Raw genomic sequence first — 5,920 nt, 5'->3', positions numbered from 1 at the left:
GCCTGATCTCAGACCCAGGTTCCTCTCCCCTCCGAGACCCAGTGTGTGTGTATGTGCGAGAGAGTCTGAGTGCCTGGTTCTGAGTGGGAGCCTCAGGCCTGAGCCAGGCTGAGCCCATGGCCCGCACGCACACTGCCAGCTGCCTGCGCTCCTGGCAGAGGAGCAGAGTGAGGAGCCGAGCCAGCCCCCTCTGTGCCCCAGCAGTGCCCCGGTGACCCTGCTGCAGGAGCATTTGGCACAACCTCATGCAGGCATCATAGCTCTCAGGCCCAGACACGTACGGCCTCACAGGGCACGGATGCCAAGGGTGTGGGCAAACTGGTTTGTATTCCACACAAAGCAACCCAAATCTCTCTCCTCTTCCTGGCCACGGCACTGGTCCTGTTACCCTGACAGCAAGCAGGACTCTGCTCAACAGTGTGTACCCTGCCCTGCAAAAACTCCCTGACCGCCTCTCCCCAGCTCATACCCTCCTTTTTCCCTCACCCCTGACACACACACACACACACACACACACACACACACACACACACACACACACACACACACGGTGCCCTGGCCTTCTGGGACTCCCTCCTCACCTCCCCTGGACCCACACTGTGGGTTCAGCTTCCTACTTCCCCTTCTGCTGCGCTCCTGAGCCTGTCCTGGTCCCTCTGCCTGACTCTGGCCTCCGCACCTTCCGCCAGATCCACCTGCACGTGTGACGGCTTTCCGCACGATGGCCACCTTCTCAAGCCTAGGGCTCAAGTGCTGTAGGCAGGACCCACCCGGAGCGGGCAGAGGTCACGGGCAAACACTGAACACCTCGCACCAATCCTTGTGTCACAAAGCCCCAGGGAGTCAGCAGTCATTTAGCAAGCTTCCTTGCCAGCACCCGCCAGGGCAGCGATGAGGAAATGGAGGGTGGGAGGAGGCCCAGGGCAGGTGGCAGCCCACACACTCGCATGTCCGCCACCAGGGCGCCAGTGGAGCAGAGGGCAACCCTGCAGTGCGTGCCAGGGACCTGGGCCTGCTGCTGAACCGGAGAGCAGAGGCATGGGGTCACGTGTCGGCTGTGGCCACACTGCAGGGTTGTCAGCGATTCACCCACCAGACAGTCCGTGGCCATCTGTGCACCCAGGCCGTGTGTGTCATTCCATCCCTTCCCACAGTGGGGAGAGGTCGTGATCACACGCCCCAGCTTCCATGGCACAGCTCCAGAAATGTCTATGGCCCCAACGGCAGCACTGTCTTAGAGAACCCTCCAATGTTTACCTGTGTCCTGGTTTGGCAGCCTGGTTCAGGGGAGGGCTATGTGAGGGCAATCGGGCTGTAAGATGCAGACACTAGAGGGCGCGAGTGAGCTGCACGTGGCTGGAGCAGCAGCAGCTGGAGGCAGGTGTGCAAGACTGGGAGAGGCCCTAACCTGTCTACCCCAGAGCCCTGACTGAGACCTGTCCCAGCTGAGACTTAGCTCTGGCCACCTTCTCTCGCTTGGCCTGTCTACCCAGCACACAAGAGGGGCCCTGCCTAGCCCTCTCCTCTCCTACAATTCAATGGAGCCCAGCCTGCCAGGGTCTGTCCTAGGCTCTCCCGCAGGCCCAGTCCACCCAGAGGACTTTCCTAGAAAAGGCAAAAATAATGAATGTGAACTTCATGGGGCCAGAGTGAGGACGGAACACTGTGAAGACCACCAGATGTACAGCTGGGTTCCTGCAGCCCAAGGCAGCCAGCACTCAGGGAGAAGGGTCAGCCAATGCTCTGAGCAGTGCCAGCAGGCCCAGCAGTGCCTCGGCCCCACCGCTTCGTCCAAGTGGGAGACCTCATCTGCAGGACACGGATGAAGATGGGCGCTGCAAGGCAACCTGGGCAGCCTCAAGTGCATAGAGGGACTTTCCATCTTACGGGAATCCATGGAGGCAGTGGCAACAGCCCCAGTGGGATCACTTGTTCATTTGCTCATATGTGCAACAGGCTCCTATGTAATAGGATTGAAAAGGAGAGTCCCAGGCTTTAGCTGTGGTCCTCGGGTGATCACTCCCAGCCTCCCCTCACCTTGACAGTGTCCCCAACTGGGACTATCAACACAGTCACTTGTCTCCCGATTGCCAGATCTGAGTGCAAGAGAGACAGCAACCCAGCCCAGGGAAGCTCACAGCCCCCGGGGAAGGAAGGGGACTGACATGCAGTGGGAGAAAGTGGACAAGCATCCCCTGCCCGTTGAGAACATACCAAGGGAGGCCCTGTGGTTGATCTGCCCTTCTTGGGTTCATCCTTTCATTTACTTGCAGAACAACCTTTCAGCATCTTCCACCTGCTGCATCGCTCGTTGCAGTACTCTTCATCCTGCTTTGGATGCCATCTATTTATTTACATACTGTTGATCCTATTTCCTAGAATCAGCTGTTCTCATCCCACCTGTTCTCGTCACAATCTTTGCCCAGGAGGCAGTGGCGCCTGTGGTTTGGGAGAGGACTGGAGCAGAGCGGTAGGGTTGGGAGATGATGGGAGCAAGCCCACAGAGGACCACAGGCAGCCAAGCATGGGGAGGAACCAGTTCCCCACCAAAGTCAGAAGCAAGGGTGCCTGAGACGTGCAGAATGTGAGAGGCCAGAGCCACAGCCACTTCCCATGCCTACTGTCCTTGGTCCACGCAGACACCAGCCTCCTCTCCTCCACCCCCACCCCAACCTTATATCCCACAAGGTTCCAAATTGGTTAACTCCAGAGCAGCCTCTGGCTGCAGACTCCTCCTAGAGGTTCCCCTGGGAGTCCCAGCTGGGGACCCAACTCCTGGTTCTGATACAGCACGGGTGACCCCCCCCACCCCCCCGCACACACACCATCCAGCCCTGGGGCCATTGCCTTACTGAGACGTGCAGCCCTGCAGCAGGGAGAAAAGGAAGGAGGGGGAGGGGATGTGCAGAAGATCGGAGCAAAAGGAGAAGGAAGAAGAAAGCCAGCGATTCTCAGAATCCAGGGCAACCATGACCTCACCATTGGGGTCAGTGGGTGGGGTCAAGGCGTGGGTGACTCACCCTGGGCCCAGGCCCTGCAGCCAGCAGAAGGCACGCACTTAGGAAGCCAGGAATGGTTCCAGCACTTGGTTATGGAGCTACTGTTACATTCAGATCCTGGACCTGAGCTCCTGGAGGGCAAGCTCACTGCCATGGCTTGGGAGTTCACGGGCCTAGAGGGAAAAGATGGTATCACAGAGCGCAGGCGTGCAGGGGGACAGGGAGGCGAGACCAAGGAGGCCCATGCCTGGCACAGACAGACGGACAGGCTCCAGGGAGAGGGAGTGGCCTGGGAGGGCCTGAGCAGGATGCCTGATGTAAGCCAAATGGGAGGAGCAAGCAGGAGTCAGACCTGGGCAGGAGAGGAGTTGCAGGCAGCAGGTGGCCAAGGGCAGGTTTGGGGACCTGGAAGTCGTCCCTGAGGCCAGGAAGGGAGGGTAGTGAGAGGGAGATGGAAGCAGCCAGGAGACCCTGCAGGAGCTGAGAGTCATCCTCCACCCCAAGCTCACACCGGGAACCCTCCTCTCTGGAGAGGAGCCCCTGCAGGGGTGGGCAAGGGGCAGATGCCTCTAGACTTGCTAGGGAGGGAGTGGGGCTGGCTGCAGCCTCTAGTAGTATGGCTTGCACCACCCCAAGTCAACCCCCTTCCATTTCAGAGGTGGCCAGTGTCCCCATATGATGGATGGAAAGCCTGAGACCCAGCAGGTGGCAGGGCCAAAAGCAGGAACCAGGGAGAACTGAACTCTCTCAGCCACTTCCAAACTCATTCCCACTACTTGCAGGGGGCTCCTGGATCCTCCATGGGTCACAGCTCCTGCCAGGTCATTGCCAGGAACCCCCAGGCTTCACCAGGACCCTACCTATGTCTGCCCATCCAGCTTCTGCTGGCTCACTGAGCCCTGGCTGATCCCAAGCATTGCCCTCAAGTCCCAGCCTCATGGATCCCCACACGCTCTCCTGTCCCCAGAGAAGCTATAGGGCTCCCTTCTCCAAGAGCCAGACCGCAGTGGCCCCAAGAGGGAGAGGGCTCTGGGAGCAGACCCGCACCCCAGAATTCTGTTGTGAGAACCACACACAGGGCCCCTGAGGGTAAGTGGTTGCTTCTAATGGATGAGGGCACCGAGGAGTGCACACACACACACACACACACACAGAAGGAAAAGACCACTTCCACTTGCGGGCCTTACGGGCCCACATTGCCCACGCTTCGCTTCTTTGCAAGTGATAAATTCCCCGACACACTTTGGCTTCTCCCTCCAACGTCTTACCGTGGGTATGTTTCAAGGGAAATGCAAGTCGGTCTGTTTTTGATTCATACCCGCTGAGCTCATCAAGACCAGAATGATTTGGTAATCGCTGCTGGGTTTACTGGATGCCCGCCGGGATATGCACAAATCCGTGTTCCTCAGAAACAGGAAGCTTCAGCAGGAGGAAGGAGGCCGGCTGCAGAAATCAAACTGCACCTCTCCCTTGCCTGTGTGCAAGCCTTTGCTTGGCACGACCCTCCCTTAGCCAGGCAGCAATGTGTAGAACGGGTCCAAAACGAATCTTACGGGGGTCCCGCAGCACCCGACGAGGGCTGATACTACACGGCACCTCGTACCAGAGGCTTCGAAGCAGCTCCTTGTTTGCTGACACTTCTGAGAGGTGCCAGCAGGATCGAGGGCTCTCGAAGCCCCCTCCTTGGCTGGCATCCTGCTGCACCTGTGTCCTAACTGCCCCCTCCTCCAGGGACACTGGCCTTGCTGGGTTGGAGCCCACACCATCACCTCTTGACGTACTCTGTCTCCCAAGGCAGTCACCTTCTGAAATCCCAGAGGCTGGGATGGCAGTGGATGAATGGGAACGGGAAGGGCAGTTCAGCCCCTCGTGTGAGGTCACGAAGTCATTCTATCTCATTTTCTCCTTGACATTGACTGAAGCTAGCATCTGGGAGGAGGTGGTCCAGGGAGCACTTCCTGGGTTCAGGGAGACTCTCCAGGACAGGGGAGGTCCATAGAATGGACTGCCAGCTGCTAGGATCTGGATTCGCACTGGGCAAGGCAGTCCAAGTCAGTCCAAGTGTCGCTAAGACACACACACACACACCTGCTCACAGGGTACGTTCATGAAGATCAGAAAATACAGCAGTGGAGCATGTGGCACTGCAGTGAAGCTGCTGGCATGGGGCACCTGTACTGCACCTGGGTGCCCTGTTCGAGTCATGGCACCTCAACTTCTGATCCAACTTCCTGCCAATGTGACTGGGAGGCAGCAAGTAACGCCCAATTTCCTGGCACCCCATCAACCCAAAGGAAAGATCCAGATTGAATTCCAGTCTCCTGGCTTTGGCCTTGACCCGGCCCTAGCTATTAGGGCCCTTAGAGGAGTATACCAGCAGGCAAAAGAGCTCTCTGTGCCCCCTCTGTCTATTCCTGCCTCTCAAATTTTTTAAAAAATGAAAACATTAGAATTAGAATCTTTTTTTCATTAGAAATACATGAATCAAAAATTTTAAGAGGGCCCGGTGGTGTGGCCTAGTGCCTAAAGTCCTCGCCTTGAACGTGCCGGGATCCCATATGGGCGCTGGTTCTAATCCCGGCTGCTCCCAGCTGCCCATCCAGCTCCCTGCCTGTGGTCTGGGAATGCAGTTGAGGACGGCCCAAAGCCTTGGGACCCTGCACCCATGTGGGATACCTGGAAGAAGTCCCTGGATCCTGGCTTCGGACCAGCATAGCATTGGCCATTGTGCTCACTTGGGGAGTGAATCATCAGACGGAAGATCTTCCTCTCTGTCTCTCCTCCTCTCTGTATATCTGACTTTGTAATAAAAATAAACAAATCTTAAAAAAAAAAAAAAAAGAAAAAAATTTTAAGAGAAGAGAGAAAAGGGAACCGGTGTTCAACACTGCACCACGCCTGGGCAAAAGATGTTTCCTGAG

Source organism: Ochotona curzoniae, unplaced genomic scaffold (genome assembly GCF_017591425.1).
Source record: "Ochotona curzoniae isolate NIBS_2020 unplaced genomic scaffold, NIBS_Ocur_1.0 contig_883, whole genome shotgun sequence".
Taxonomy (NCBI): Eukaryota; Metazoa; Chordata; class Mammalia; order Lagomorpha; family Ochotonidae; genus Ochotona; species Ochotona curzoniae.
Note: the sequence above shows the minus strand (reverse complement) of the source record.